The sequence below is a fragment of the Peromyscus californicus genome, unplaced genomic scaffold, assembly GCF_007827085.1.
Source record: "Peromyscus californicus insignis strain IS unplaced genomic scaffold, ASM782708v3 Scaffold_13__1_contigs__length_99412109, whole genome shotgun sequence".
NCBI classification, from domain to species: Eukaryota; Metazoa; Chordata; class Mammalia; order Rodentia; family Cricetidae; genus Peromyscus; species Peromyscus californicus.
Window position 1 is genome coordinate 52,499,041 of NW_026294424.1, and position 16,821 is coordinate 52,515,861.

Genomic DNA, 16,821 nt, shown 5'->3' on the forward strand with positions numbered 1-16,821 from the left:
CTTTGTATAAGCTATCATCAACTTGGGCATAGAGGCTCCATTTTGTCAATAGTTAGGTGTTGACTATGTTAAGATTTTTATTTTGCTACAGCAGGGTGGAAAAGTTACCTCAAACCATGCATCAAATTGCTGTTAAAGCTGAAATGAAAATGTATATTATCAAAATTATTTTCAAGGACAAATTCCTAGTATTCTTGTGAGAGAAGCTTATTCAGTGAGTAGAGCACCAAGGTAAAACTGAGGACACTCCACTTTAATCCTTCTTAGGAAATGAATTAGGAGACACAGTAGCCTCTCTGCCTCTATTTCCATATTGCAAACATCTGGAATTGGGCTAAAACTTTTAATATTCTATATAGGTTTAAAGATTTCTTTCTATATACTGTCTATTTAAAAATTAGGCAATGAAAGCAGGCATGATGGCCCATGCCTTTAATCCTAGCACTCTGAAGGCAGAGGCAGGTGTATTGCTGAGTTCCAGGCCAGCCTGGTCTACAGAACAAGAACCAGGACAGCCAGGGCTACACAGAGAAACCCTGACTCATAAAACAAACAAACAGACAAACAAGCAAAAAACAAAATCAAAACAATAAGAAAAAAATAAATGAAATAAATAAAATAAAAATTAGACACTGTAAATAAATGTAGACATTCAATATAAATAAACACAAATTGCTTTCAAATTATCATAATTTTAAAGACGGTTTCGATCCATATAAAGATTTTGCTGACAATGATGAAATAGCAAGGTCGGGAAGCAGTGATTGTCACTGATGAAGAAAAAAAAACTGTAAAAAACACAATTGATTTTTAGCCTTTTGATTTTTTTACTTTGTGTGAATTGTAATTCCAGACCATACTTTGGAAACTAGTCATAAAAGAGCATGATAGTCTGCCGCAGATGTTTTCTTAAATCGGGCCCAATAGAACTTCCTGAGTATTGAGAATCAAGCCGTTCTCATTGTGGGCACTATTCTTCTGAATGGAGGGCCTGAATATTATGTCTGCCTGACTTTGCTCTCCCTTCTTAAAATTATGCCTTATACTTTTGAATAAAAACTAAATATGCAATAATTGGGTGAAGAAATAGACAACTGTGTGTATTTTTAGAATAGTAAACAGTGAATTTTACAAGAAAAAAATAGTCTACAATAAAGGGTCATAAGATCCTAAAACCCTTATATTTTCCAATTTCTTTCTGTACTTTATTCCTATCATGTGCATTTCAAATATATGTTATTTATTTCACTATATATTTTATGTATGTTGTCCTCAGAACATTCTCAATATAAATTTAACAGATACATGAAGTTCTTAGATTTTTTTTTTTTGAAAATGTGCTCTTAGAATCCAAACAAATTCAAGAATACTATTCTACAAATAGCACCTAATGTTCTTTGGATATAGTTTTATTTTTCAAATATGTTTTGAATTGAATCTGTACATCAATAACTGTTTAATGTCCAGGCATGTGGAAAAAAGGTTTAACCATGTGAGCTCTTTATCTTACTGCAAACTCAAGATCCACAGGGAAAACTGACACCTTAACAACAGGAGAAGTTATTATGAATATAAATACAAGTTATTGTAGAAGAAGAAATGAAGGGGAAAATGGGAGGAGAGCAAGCAGAAAAGTCAAACTGCCCAACCCAGGCTCCAGCCGGAGGACTTAAGCAAGTGGACAGAAATGGGCTTCTCTCATGAATCATTCTTTTAAGACAAAAGAGCCTTTAAACCACATGCTTCTCAACCATCAAATTCTACACACACTATCGCCCATGAGCTTATTTTCCACAAAGGAAATTTTGTTGGTCTTAACCATGGAAGCTGAATTCCTCTTGCAGTTACTTAGTATCTAGCCTTAAAGAACTACCTGGTTTAGTTAGCATGCTTCTGTGTGAAAAGGAACATCGCTTAGGTTGGATTGATTCTTATGGAAGTTTGAAGGCTGCAACTGACAGGGACCCTGTTCAGTGGCATGCTATTGATCTAAGTTCCTCCAGCCTCCTGCGGATGTACGCAAAGTTTGTGTTCCTTCTATCTCTTTCTTTTCTTTGACTGAACAACTCTTATTCTTATATTAGCATCCATAAAAAAAAATCTCTTTCCAAAAGTTTATGTGACAGAGCATGAATGAAATTGTAATCTCTCCTTCCCGTTAACACATTTTGTGTGTCTCTCTGTCAGGGAATATTTACTAAGAGCCTGTTTTGTTACTATCAGTGCCCCAAGAACAAAGAGTCATTTCAGTTTGAAAACTAGGCTATTTTATGCCAGAATGCAGAGCATAGACTAGCTGGTTATTTATGGCCAATGCCCATTCTGTGAGTCCCCTGCCCTCCCTGGAAGAGTTTGTAAAGTATTTTGCACGTCACTCCTCCATAACACATGAAGAATTCCTGTGCATTCTCGGAGATGCTGGGTACGTTCCCTTGCCTTGAAGCTATACTGTTTCACATATGTGGCAAATTCCTAGGTATAAAAGCTTAGCTGTGTGCTGCCAGGCATGTGTCAGCCAGTTCTGTGGGTTTTTTCAGGAACAGAAGTGCACACTCGGAAAGCAACTTAGGAAAAGCATCAATGGAAACTGAGTGAAGCAGAATTGTTGGGTTGTTACATTGAGATAAGCAGTAGTTAGCTAAGATGGAGGAGGAAGTGCTTCAATGTATAAGTCATCTCTGCCTGGGAAGGGGAGAGAGAGAGAGAGAGAGAGAGAGAGAGAGAGAGAGAGGAGAGAGAGAGAGAGAGAGAGAGAGAGAGAGAGAGAGAGAGAGAGAGAAGCAAGCAAGAAGGAAATCTTATAGCTAGAAACTCCAATCAAAATTCATGATTTTATACATGGGCATGGAACAAAATAGACTCTGAAGTTAAACCAACTCTTGGTGACTCTTTCTCTCCGGTATGGAGGAGCTGAGTAATTAGATTCCTGGCTTGTGGTATATCTCTGTGCACACACACTTTTGCCTAAAGAGATAAACACTGTTTGTTGAGGACTTCAGAGGCACTGCTCTCGGGTTTATGTGTTAATTAATGTAATTACCATGGTAGTCTTTCTCCATCTAACACATGAAGACACTGAGGCTTGCAGCTACTCCTTCTGCCCTGGTTACCCGTGTGCTCTTCGACCCAGGTTGTCAGACCAGATTCTGAAGCCCAGGTACTGTACATGTTGCTATGCCACGCCCATTTCCTGTGTATAGGGTTTTGCTAATGGCAACTCTCTCTACAGAAGGCCTATTATGTTCCAGGTGCTTTGTTGTAAATTATATAGCACAGAAGTGATAGTTTTGCTTTCCTGCTGGCACAAATAGAACTTCCTATCAGTTGAATGATTCCTGTTAAAATATCAGACCTTCCCCCCTCCCTGCCCATTCTTTTTTGTCTCTACTTTCTAAGTAACATAAGAAATCTTCACCAATTCACAGAATATGTATTCTGTTAATTATCTCAGTCAGGTGAAAGATTGGTTTAGCACATTTGGTGTAGCTGCAAAGCCTACATAAACGATATCAAGTAGCATTAAGTGATGGCGTCCAGGTCTTCATGTGGTAGATGCTCCCTTTGTCTACTTTTCAGTCTTGAGTAAAGCATGGCATTCAAACACAAATGATGTTTCCTTCAGGCTCCAAGCACAGCCGTTTAATGCTTGACAAGTGAAGTCCGGGGATGAAAGGTTACCCACATTGCAGTAGAATAATTCACTTAGACCACTACAGAATCACTTGATTTTTAAAGATAGTCAGGTCTGCATTGCTTGCAATTCTCAGAGAAATTCCTTGCCTTCGGGGAATCAGAAAGACAGCTGTGTAGGGCAGGCAGACAGAGTGCTTTACGTATTAAAGTGCCCGACCTTGAGTTTCTTAATGCATGTTTAAAGTTAGTGGTCTATGTTATCTCAGAAAAGTTGAGAATGAATTTACAAATCCAGAGAGATGGCTCAGCTGGTAAAGTTAAGGGCACTTGCACCCAAGCCTGATGACTTGAGTTTAATTTCCAAGACCCACATTGTAAAAATGGGCAAACAAAATTGTCCTCTGCATTCTACAAGTGCGCCATGGTACACACCACACACACACACACACACACACACACACACCCCAATAAGTATATCAAATAAATTTAAACTTATTATTATTATTATTTTTAGTTAAACAACAACAAACTAGCAGAGTTAGGTCTGTTGGCTCTTGTCTATAATCCTAGTATATGGGAGGTTGAGACTGAAAGATTGCCATAGGTCCTAGGACTGCCTAGGGTACACAGTAATACATTGTTTTAAGCAAAAATAAATCAAAGAAAGGCAGAGAGAGAGAGAGAGAGAGAGAGAGAGAGAGAGAGAGAGAGAGAGAGAAGAGAAGAGAAGAGAAGAGAAGAGAAGAGAAGAGAAGAGAAGAGAAGAGAAGGAGGAGGAGGAGAGGGAAGGGAGGGGAGGAAGGGAGGGAGTAGGGAAGAGAGAGGATCTAGCCCAGGTTACAGTCAGGTGTTTCAATCTGGAGAAGCAAAACAAAACAAAACATCTCCATGTATACTGAAACCAAGGCTCCAATTACTCCATAAACTCTGGCAGCAATGCAATAGGAAAACCATCCGAAACACCTGCCGTGTGTTTATGTAAATCAAGTTCAGGCAAGATCATTTCTCCAAGATTTCCCAGGTAACAATGGTTCAGTAATTCCAGCTTTGCCATCACTACTGCACATCCGATCAGATCTTCTTAAGATGAGTCTTCACGGACTCACTAGAGGTCCAGTTCTCTGTGCCCCAGACGTTTAAATCTGAAGCTCTAGTGCTTTCTCTTTTCCTCACTGCTGCAGCAAACCTCTTTCAGAGACCTTTGCAAACATTTTGTGCTGGATCCATGCTAACTGGCTCATCATGAATTGGCTGTTTCATTTCTAGGAGAGGCTTGCAGGACCCACAATGACTGTGAGATCTCCATTAAAAAGAAAAATAAAATCTGTCTGTGGTTTAAATGAGAAGCTACAAATGTCATCTGAATAGTAAACTATTGAGATGGTTTTATTAGTAATTTGTTTAACATTTATGAAAAAACTAGTATGCTCTAGGTTATGCGATAAAAGAAGCCAGTTGTAACTTGTCTTCCAGATAAAAAGGGAAATCTTTATAATTAAGTTAAGTCTCGGCCTAGATGTCAGCATTTTATTATAGAAATTCAGAGTGTGCCACTTTTACTTAATCTGACATCAGTAGTTTCTTTGCTATGACTAAAATATGTGGGCTATTTTTGTTGAATTTATTTACATATTTATTTTATTTCTTGTGTGCAGAGATTCTTTTTAAACTCTGAGTCTGTTTCAATTCCAATTCACCCCTATACTTAACAAAGAGATGATAAAAAGGTAAACCCCGAGAGTTCTCAACCATCTGAAAAATCTTTGAAAACAGTGACCAAGCATATCTTCCATCTTTGAAATTTAATTTTTTTCTCATGTAGGTCCACTAAAAAGACTTCCAGTGAGCATAAGGCTCCTTCAAAGGGTGAGGTCATCAAGACTATTATAATGCCTAAGCTATTTTATATAATTGTCCTTTACAACACAAACAAATTATCTCTGAAACTCAGATCCACTCCACAGATCTTCTTTTGCTCATAAAACCACTGGCCTCACCCACATCATCCCACACCCCAAGCTGCATGTTTAACTTGACCTATAATTACTTAGGCAGAGCCAGGTTTCCTTTATCCCAATTGTGCCACACCCAACAGAGATAGACACATTTGGCAACATGAATCCATATTCATCTTCAAACAAGCTGATTTCAAAATGTATCTCTTGGCCTCCTTTGTGTGTCTTTATTAAATGGACACTTTCAGTCTTACAAATATATCTTAATTATGTTTTAGATAAGAAATCAAGTCTTAGGGTTACTAAGAGTCATACTAAAATGAAAATATGTTTGCTGACCGCCAAAAAGATGATATGCCTGAGGGAGTGAAATATAGAGATGCTCATTCTGTAGCATTTGTAGGGATAGGGCACCCAGCACAGATCAAGTGCACAATATATTTACCAGCAAGTGTGTAGTAGAGACAGAATTCATAACCACAAGAGTTCAGGAGACAGGAGGTGGTATTTATAAACTCTGGGTTTAGCAGTCCTTGTATAGTTAGAGAGGAATGGAGAGTATTAAAAGACAGAGTCAGGGCCCAATGAGAGAATGCTTGGAAGAGAAGGAAATTACTGGGGGACTGCAAAGAGTTTTAAGTGGGAAGCCATTTGGATAGAGGAGATAAGAGTCCACCGCTTGCCCACCCCTTGCCAGAAAGCTTGCCTCCTACTGTGAAGAGACTGTGCAAAGGCATACATTTAATGACCACATTGTTTGAATTTTATGCATTAATAATTTTTAGAACTGGAATAAGTACTAGTTAAAAAGGTTTACACTGAATGCGTGGAACGCAGGGAGCATGGCCACAGCAGAGCAGTGTGTGGAAGAAGGTAAATGTAGAATCAAGTGCACTGTCCACAGATACACCGGGCATACCCCAAGTAGACCAAGGCCACAATTTCTGGTGTCTGTCTTTTTTCCCTCCTCAACTTCCTTCAGATTCCTCTGTGTCCAGTGTGTGCTTGAGGGTAGAAGTTTTATTAGTTCCAGTATAATACATATCAATTTTGCCTTGAAAAAAAATTGCTCTGGTGTACTGAGCTACTTTTGAGGTAAGAACTATGCAATTGAGCAATTTCTCTAGCCTGATGAGTCATTTCTTTCTGAAAAATATAAAGAAAATATAAAGAAAACTTGAGATTTACTGGCAAATGGTATTCTTTGCATTTATATCAGTTTATATTTCTTCTTATTAATAAAGCAAACTTGTTTAATGAGCAGTGAGAGGACAATGGCATAAACTGGGCACTCTGATGGGTGGTGTAGATTTGCAACAGGCACCCAATATCACCTGGCCTAAGTAGCTTCCAAAAATTGAGAAAAAAAACAAAACAACACAAATCTACTCTTACACTTTCCATGGTTTCCCCTCAAGTCAGGTGGCACAGGTGGGATCTAATTACTAAACCTTGTGCAGGGGCCATGCTAATCTTCTCCGTATCGTTCCAGTTTTAGTATATTGCTAGCCGTGCGGTGGTGGTGTAAGCCTTTCATCCCAGAACTCAGGAAACAGAGGCAGGCTGATCTCTGTGAGTTCAAGGTCAGCCTGGGCTACAGAGTGAATTCCTGGCCAGGCTCCAAAGCTACACAGAGAAACCCTCTGTCGAAAAACCAAGCAAGCAAGCAAGCAAGCAACCAACCAACCAACCAACCAAACAAACAAACAAAAACTTGCCCTTTTTACTCATCTTCTCTTGGTTTCTTCTTCTTCTTCTTCTTCTTCTTCTTCTTCTTCTTCTTCTTCTTCTTCTTCTTCTTCTTCTTCTTCTTCTCCTTCTTCTCCTTCTTCTTCTCCTCCTCCTCCTCCTCCTTGTCCTCCTCCTCTTCCTCCTCTTCCTCCTCCTTCTTCTTTTTTAAAGATAAGCGTTTCTCTCTGGTGACTACCTATAGCTCAGTCAGTGACATGGAGAAGAAAATAAAACAGAAATTCTCCATAATGACAACAGCTCTGTATGGAATTTGAAAGCTAAAAGAACTTTGACAACATATTCAGGCATGCTCTATTTCATAACAGAAAGCCAGATACTTAAATGAGTTAAATTGTATAATGGAGACATTTTGCAGGACACAACATCCCATTTTTCTTGATAATGATAAGAAGTAGTGGGAGCTGTCATGGGACATGACTACCTAGAAACTACTACTTATTTGTTGGCTAAGAAAGACAATTAATCTTTCCCTCAAGCTAATTCTGCGTAATTAACCAACATCCAGGAGTGCCAAAGAACCTACAGTGGAAATGATAGCCTCACTCAGTATTTTTCTTGGTTTTGTCATATGTAATGTAAACCACCATTCAGAAAGTGCTGGAAAGTGTCTGTTAAAGGACTCTTTAAGGGGGAAAACTGTGGTAAGGAAGATGAGTGGTAAGAAATTGTAACTGCAGACAAGGAAAGAAAAGAGGTCATGGCTGAGTTGACTTAATTTCTCACATAATTACCCTTTGTTGACTGAATCAGGCACATAGGTTAGCATCTCTCCAGGCAGCTGCATTGCAGCATTTTGGCATATGTATGGCCTGCTGACTCTTGAGATGCTGGCCATCCTGACTGTGGAGATTCAGTGAATTCTGGACTAAGTGATGGATGGAAAGGGGGATCAGTGCCTTAGGAATAAGGAGGGATGGATAGATAGAATTCAAGTCTCATTAAACAATAACCCTCTTGAACCATTCAGCCTCCACCAACACCCTAACTCCCCACCCAGGTTGCTTAAAAGGACCACACTAAAAATCCAATGATATACCATGCTAGAAAGAACGAAAACTAGGTATCGGTGAAAAATGCAATATTTCCACAGCCATCCGAAGCCATTGTTTTCTTCCTTCATCACTAATACAGTATGGGCCTTTCCTTAGCACAGGAAAAAATCTTTATTGTGCAAGACAGCACCCACTCATCCAGAGACTTCTGGAATGCTCTGGGCATTTTTCTTCACCTTAGAAAGACTACTAAATGCTCAAATGCCTGACACCAGTACTCCCTGAAGATGTTATCTGTGGCCATTCATTTTGAGCTTTAAAGTAATCAGAGAGAGAGAGAGAGAGAGAGAGAGAGAGAGAGAGAGAGAGAGAGAGAGAGAGTGAGAGAGTGAGAGAGAGAGAGAGAGAGAGAGAGAGAGAGAGAGAGAGAGAGAGAGAGAGAGAGAGAGAGAAGTTTTTCATTATTTGTCTTGTTAGGTATATTAGTTCAATCACTAAGCTGGTTATTTATTCATTTTCATTTAGCTTCTGAGCACATTCCTCTCTTGTAAGTGCTTAGAACTGGCTCACTTACTGTGTTGGCGGTGTAAAGGAAATGCTCCTTGTTCTGAAAGTGTAATTATTGGAGAATGTGTCAGAGCTTACTTTTCATTCAACTGCCCCTCCCCATTACCAGCTCACCCTGAGATGCTAGGCCAGGTAAGAATGTTCCCCTGCCTGCCTTTGCTCTTTAACCCCACCCCCTGCAGGTTTCTCCAGTATGTTCTTCTATCCCCATAGGCCCTGCTGAGTTCCTAGCTCCTCAGGTGAGCATTTGTCTTACTTTGAAAGAATTTGCAGCTTTCATTATGTAGTTATTTATAAATGCCTGCTGTCACTTGAAAATGAGGTTTTTCTCTAGTCAAAAACTGCAATTCAAATTAGAGTGGGCTTTTAGATCGAAAGTCTCCAGAACTGAAGCTCATAAATCAGCAACTGATTTGTACAAACGGCAGAATGTTCTATATCTACTTAGCATATAAATAATTTTTTTAGAAGCCTGCAAACTCAGTAGTATGGAAAATCACTTGATTGCCACCGAAAAGGTAACAGTGGTTACTTTTCATCTCATTCCTGCCAGGACTTTAGAACAAAAGTCAGTGTTAAACGACAATAAAACATTATTATCTTACTTGATCTCCAAGGTCACTAAGTGAAAACTCTTTGGTTTCACTAAAAACAGTCTGCAGTTCTCACGGAAACAACCAGATGATTATTAAACTAAGCATTTACCCACTTTGGTTTCATAAATAACAGGAAGCTATTGAAATATTTGCTGTGTGCATTTGTCAACAGGGGTTCTCGATCTTGGGCAGGTGGATCTCTGTGAGTTCCCGGGCCAGCCTGGTCTAAAGAAGACAGCCAGGGATACACGAGAAACTTTGTCTCAAAAAACAAAGCCAAAAAAATTAAAAAAAAGAGTATGATTATTTTAACAAATAGGAGAATTTTACCATTAAAGACTTTGATCTACATTAAAAATACAAGATCAATAAATAAGCAGGCACATATGACAGCTGAAGGCTTTCTGTACATGAAGTTAGAAAAAGCATCCTTATATTTCTTTCTGTCCTCTTATTTGCAAATCAAAGCTAGGATCTACTTAAGCAGTGGCGAGGTTGTTTTCTCTGTCATCGTTGTGTGGTCCTAAATCTTTTCCTATTATGTTTTTTTTACGAAAATTACACTTAAACCCCTCTTTCTGTCACATTTTCTGTCCTACTGACACTGTCCACAAAATAATGTGTCCTGCTGCTTTCTAAGAGTGTTCCCTGATGTGTTTGGATGTCAGGGCAGTGCCAGCTCCTTTAATCAATGAAGATTAATCCACTCATCTTTAATAAGCAAAATGAAATATCTTTCCATTTTCCTTCCTCTTGCTCCCTTCCTTCCCACCCCTGGTACAAATTTGGTGTGTACTTCAGCAGGTGTTAGAAGGTTGCAGTTTATTATGACCTTTGATCTAGACTCATTGGCAATGATTGGTCTGTGACCAGAAATAATCTGAATTCTCCTTCAGGACCACATGTTTCCTGCCTGTGTCTTTCTTGTGGCAGTTTTCAGTCTGACCTGGGGTTCTTTATTGTGCTGTGCAGATTCTTAGCTTCTTATGCCTAGGGATCTTCAGCAGAATCTCTGATCAAGTTTTTGCATTTATTTCATCATCGGTATTGTTAAATGTTTCCAAGGGCTTGAGGAATGGCACAGCATGTAAGTGTGCACTTATTCTTGCACAGAGCTCTGGTTCAATTCCCAGCACCCACATGGCCACTCACACACTGTCAACAACACCAATTCTAGGAGATCCAACATCCTCTTTTGACCTTCACCGGGAGCACCTGTGGTGCCCAGACTTTCATGCAAAAACACTCATGTGCAAAAAAATAAAATAAAATACATCAATAAGAATGTTATTAAGAAATATAATTGCCCTTTTCTGTGTAGGTCATTTTGAAATGGATGCATACATTAGTCATTTTCCAAGGTGGCAAGTGCAGCATATGCATCGGTGTTAGCATGCATGTAGGTCTGTGCATCACCCTCAACTTTTCCAGCTGGTTATTTTTCTCCCATACTCTGAAATTCCTTGAAGGCTTGTCATATTTTATTAAAATGCCATAGTGAACTAAAAATTATATATATGGCTAAAATCATAGAGAGGTATTCCCCAAGAGTCGTTGGACTCCCTAGGAATCGTGGCTTTGTAAGGATCACAGTAGTTTTAAGAGGTTCTGAGACAGATCATCAACAGTTAATGAGTGCTTCTGTCTCATTCCTAATACATTTGTTGCTTTTGTCTTAACATCTACAACAAGATGCTTGAAAACCTTACAGGCTACAGATGAATGGTTGCTGAAAATTATTTACCCTTCTTTTGGTAACTAATAAAAAGTTGTTGCTTATTGAAATTAGAAAACTACATCATACATCAGGCAGGTCTGATTCCTTTCCAGGATTGCTTGTTTCTGATCTTGGCTTGGCACCCAGGACCTGGAAGTAGATTTCCCATTCCCAGTCCTTATTTTCTCATAGGAAAAATTATAATAAGGCACTACTTCTTTATTAAGTAGTTCTTGACACTGAAATTTTATTTAAGAATTATTTTAAAGTCAGGCCATGTGGTCCAAGCACTGAAAAGACAGAGGCAGGAGGATCACTGTGAGTTAGAGGCCAGCTTGGACTACACAGGGAGACTGTCTCTCAGAATCATGGAACAAACAGAACAAATGGCCAAGAGTCATTTCTGCCCTTACTAAAGAATTTCACTTGACACTAGGGAGGTCACAGTGCCATACTCTTAGAAGATAAATCGTTTGTGTGGTGTGTGTGTTTGTGTGTGTGTGTGTATGTCTTATGTTGAAAAATGCTATGAGTAAGTAGGAAAGCAGAGGTCTAGCTTCAGTATATTTGTGTACAGTGTGCTCAATTGTTGCCTCAGGTGATTTACAAAAATTTTCTGAGCTGAGAATTTCTCACTTGCAAAAAATTATATTGGGAAAATAACACTTAAGAAGTTATTGTGAGTCTTAAAAACACCTATCACATTATCTGGGAACATTTAGCAGTTAATGAATGCATTTTTTCTTCTTAATATAATATTTCCTTTATCTTAACAATGTGTATAACAAAATACATCAAGAATTAATTAATACTATAGAGTGTGAGTGATGGCTGAGCATTCAATATATTTTCCCTCTTTGATAAATAATAAAATCTCATCATTCATTAAAGTTAAATAAAAGATTTGGAATGAAAAGTCATACTTGAATAGAGAGGGAAAATTAATTATTATCTCTAATATTAATAAAACTATTTCATTTTAAAATAAAGTCACAAAGAAATTGTTTCTAATGACAGTTGGCATGGGTGATGAAAGATTGTCATCAGATAACAGAACAAGTGATCTCTTAAAAATTATTTTGAAACTACCTATTATTAAAGCTGAACCTCAGAATGATAATTTGTTTAACCTTTTTTCCAAATAAGAAAAATTAAAGATAAGACAAATCAATGAAATGGTCAATATTACACATTTCAGTAACAGTCGATTATCTGAACCGTATCTTACAAATGGCTTGCTTTTTGCAATATAATCTGATAATTGAAAATGTATTCTCTCCCAATCACAGCAGGAATTTTTCTCACTCTTGAACATCATTCTTCTACATGCTAATATGACAGGCAGTATCATGGGATCAGGAATTACTGTCAGAACTTTATTGCCTGACTACTGGCATTAGTTACTGTTTCACATTCAGTTGTTTGATTTCCAGTTAGCATTAGAGGCCGTTGACATCAGGGATGGTATCTTTACTATTCATATCCCTTGCAACGGTCATAAGCACACATAAAGTCAATTACTTTCTTCCATAGTGGGCTGGCCAGTTTCTTCAGTAGTATGTGCACGCACTAGGCAGATTGTATAGTCTTTTACTTTCTAGCAATTTTTCTTTCATGGCCTCCAACCTGGTGTTTATATTTTCTTATCTGATTTTAAAACATCACAGGTCCACACTGTGAGGACATTGTTATAAATGATTGTTGCCTCGGGGTGACTTCACTGTCTACATAACTATACTATAGTCCTTCTCCTTTCCCAGAAGGATGTTAATGCTCCAGAAGAATGAGGAACTTTCTCGTTTCTTTGTTCCTTAGAGCAAGATATTTCAAGACCTTCTAGGACTTCAAAAATGACTTCATAAATTCCACATTAAATAAGGTCAAGAATTAGATATTAGTATTTAAACTAGAACTTCCTGGAAACAAAATGTACATTTGCCCAATTAAAGGCCATTATAATCTATAACAACTCATTAAGTCATTATTGAAATTAAGATATTATATGTAATCTAGATTAATTTTCTATAAAGAAGAGCTTTAGGTGTTAGGGAAGAGCATGGGATTTCTTTCCAGACTTAATATAATTTCATCCAGACAATGATATGGACAGAAAAACAAATTTTGCACCTGAATTCAGTTTACTTATGTGTAAGAAAACAAAATATCATGTCACATTCAGAAACAAATGATTTATGTGGTGATGAATTAGAAAAATACAACCTCTAATGCTTGTGCTTAAAATTGTGTACATTTATGAAAGTCTCAAAGTTTTGAATTAATTTTAAAATTGAAAGAAGTGAGTCAGTTTTGGTTAGTTGTATATAGAATTAATATACACTTATATTAAAATATGAATTTACTCACATTATGTGCACTCCATTGTTTTCAGTCCTTGAGACACTAAAAACAAAACAGAGCTTTGATGGTTGGAAAAAAATCATCCCCTGTCCTCATCTCAGTATCCTTACTGTTTGTAGACTGTTATTGCTGCTGTTGTCAATTGCGAAGGGTCAATATTTTATTTATGAGGCATATCAAAAACTACCAAAAAGTGTTGTATTATTTGAAAGCTTTACTAAGTTATTGACAGTAGGTTATTGTTGGGAAATATATTTCATATTCTGATGTCCAGACTTATAATAGAGTTAGTTACAAGGGAAATGAATTTGATGGATAACAGAAGAATATTTGAGGCAAATGGAAAATACCTCATTTTTTTTAAATATTACCCTCTCACACTGAGCTATGCAGTGCCTAACAGCCCAAGGTCAAAGCAAATATTTTAGTCGAAATCAAATCAATTTTAGACAATAAAAGACCTATATCCCATCAGTGAATAAAATATAACCTCTTTAAAGATTCCCTTTTAAATTAATAGGACATATCAGTTTATGTGTTATAATATAGTATCCAAGAATAATAAAAGTTTATTGTTCACCTTCATATTAACCTTCCTTTTGAATGTGAAGTCATATGCCAGTGTTGGTTTGATAGGAGTGTCCTTTCATTAAATATCAGTTTTTGCTCTTGTTAAAAGGTCACCCTTATGTGGTCTGATTTTAAGATAGTCAAAATCCATATATGTAATATATTCATCTTGCTGGACAGGTTGTATTCCACATCTATTCATACATAGAGTCTATTGGAAAAGGATTGCAGTGTAATGGAAAGGTGAAAGTTTAAGCAATCTATAGTACTACCTGGTGGCTGTACTAATGTTCTCTTGAAAATTATGAAAAATGATTTTAGATGTTACCAGCCATAATAGCTGAGGCTGGAGAGATGACTCAAAACTTGAAAGCACTTACTACTTTTGCAAAGGAACCAAATTTGGTTCCCAGCACTCATGTGACAGCTCACAACAGTGTGTTAACTCCAGTTCTAGAGGATCCAATGCCCTCTTCTGACCTCTGTGGGCACCAGCATGTACAAGAGACACATACATACATATAGGCAAACCATTTAAGTACATAAGAATAGAAGTAAATCTTGAAAATGATAACTATTCAAATAATGATTAGTTCAGCTGAGCCCTTTTATTATGTGTACGTATTTCAAAACCTGTTTTACATGAAAATGTACACAACGTTAATGTATAATTTAAAAACTGGTTATATAAATCAAGAGAGGAGAATTGTTAGGGCAGTGGTACAAACGGAACATGAAGAAGGAGAAGAATGAGTGCAAAGTTCATTCTACAACACTTTTGTTGCATTCATATTTTTCCTATCTTTGTTCTCAGACAGTAGTCCCACCATTGCCTACAGGCTGTCCTCAGACTTCAGATGCTCCTCTCTCAGACTCAGGGCAGAGTGCTAAGATTTTAAGTGTACACATCTATGTCCAACCTCCTTGAAGAAATTTCGCAAACATTTTCAGCAAATTTTCCTCTTAAACTTCTCGTCCAGTTTCCCTCATCTCCCTTTCTCACCCCACTTTTGCTGGCTGCTCCACTTGTGACCTGATATTTCATGGTAAGGATCTTGACCACCTAAGTGGATCTTGACCACTTCTCACCTAAGACACAGAATCATGGTGCTATCCTAGCATGACAGTGAATCCTGGGTTCATCCTCCAAACAGAGCTATCATGCCTCCCCCAGGTCCAAGTCTGTTATATTATTTCACAACTTGAAACTCTTACAGTGATAATAGGACCAGCCGCATCATGATTAGAACACCCTGTAGTGTTTTAGAATTAGTGTTTTCAGCTACTTGACTGACCTTGCTGTATCTAGCATTAACAGACAACTCCTATATTCTTCCTTTCATTGTCTCTCGCGTGCTCTTTCATTTCTTCAAGACCAAAGGACTAACTGACTCTGCTTCTTGTAGTACTGGGGCCGATTTGTGCAGAACTGAGGAAGAATATGTAAAGTTTGTGTTCTGGATTTTAGAGGTGATGAAATAAAATAATTCCATTGTTTTAAACATTGAACATTGCGGTTGGAATATCAAACTCATAACATGTTCTTTCTTCAAATTTTAACTTTTCATTTTTAAAGAATAAATTGAGAACTGGCCTTCTTTCTTTTTGCTGTTAAGCAGGCAAAGCTGCAAAGACCTTCAGTGACCTGAATTTGGTCTTTCCTATGATATAACATATCAAATTGAAGTTACAGGTCAAATGATTAGAAAAAAAGTCAAATATTTAAGTTTCCACATGCATATTTGTGTCTGCATATACATTCGTATATGTATTTTTATTTTTATCTAATCTAAAAATCATCATTATTTGTTATTATTATTGAGACAGAACCTCACTGTCTGGCACTGGCTGGCCTTAAACTCACTTTATAGACCAGGCTGGGCTTGAACTCATAGAGATTTGCCTATCTCTACCTCCTGAATGGGGTTAAAGTCCTGTGCCACCACACCCAACATGCTATTGTTTTAAACTGTATGTACCATAGAGACAACTAATGTCCAAACAAAGATAAAAGTCAATTTTTGTGAACTTAAGAGAAGAGCAGTTTGTTATAAAGTCAGTACATGAGTCAACATTTAACTTTCAACTCAATCATCACTTCCTCAATAAAGAGTTGACATTAATTTATAGAATGTAAACCAACCAACAAAGAACAAACAAAACAAAAACAACAAAAAACAAAACAAAAATCACCTGTTTATTTTCATTGTTTGAAATCCTAAGTTCTCACTAAATTTATATTTTCAAAAATGAAAAACAAAGAAACAGTACCAGGACTGAATATATGAACTAAAATAGTAAATATTTTGTACTCAAAAAATTAGTAATAATAATCACTGATAGCTTTATTTCTCACTAAATTGCATTGAGGATAGTGTTTGATATATATCTCAATCCCTAAAATGTTAACATATCTTTGTGTCTAAATGTACATGCTTTAGTACAAATCATGAGGCCATGATCAGTATGCATTTCTTGTAGAAAGAAAACGTAAGTGACATTTTGAAATATTTTAATTGCATGTTCAGAAGTGCTAGTGGATATGCCAAAGTGAGAATGGTTCCTGAAACTAATTAACGTGGCTTCATTTATCAAGAGCACAAGAGATGTTATAAATACTAATAATAGCATTGCAACAGTTCATTTCTGTTTGTCTGTTGATACTCAGTACTGTCATAGTG

General features: G+C 37.2%; 1 protein-coding gene and 1 pseudogene across 6 annotated transcripts in view; one reads left to right on the forward strand and one right to left on the reverse strand.

Moving 5' to 3' along the window:
* Positions 1–16,821, forward strand: part of Pcdh7 (protocadherin 7) — a 422,637-nt gene that overhangs the window by 252,491 nt on the left and 153,325 nt on the right. The gene's annotated exons all lie outside the window — the stretch shown is intronic.
* Positions 7,039–7,107, reverse strand: LOC128109237 (uncharacterized; annotated as a pseudogene).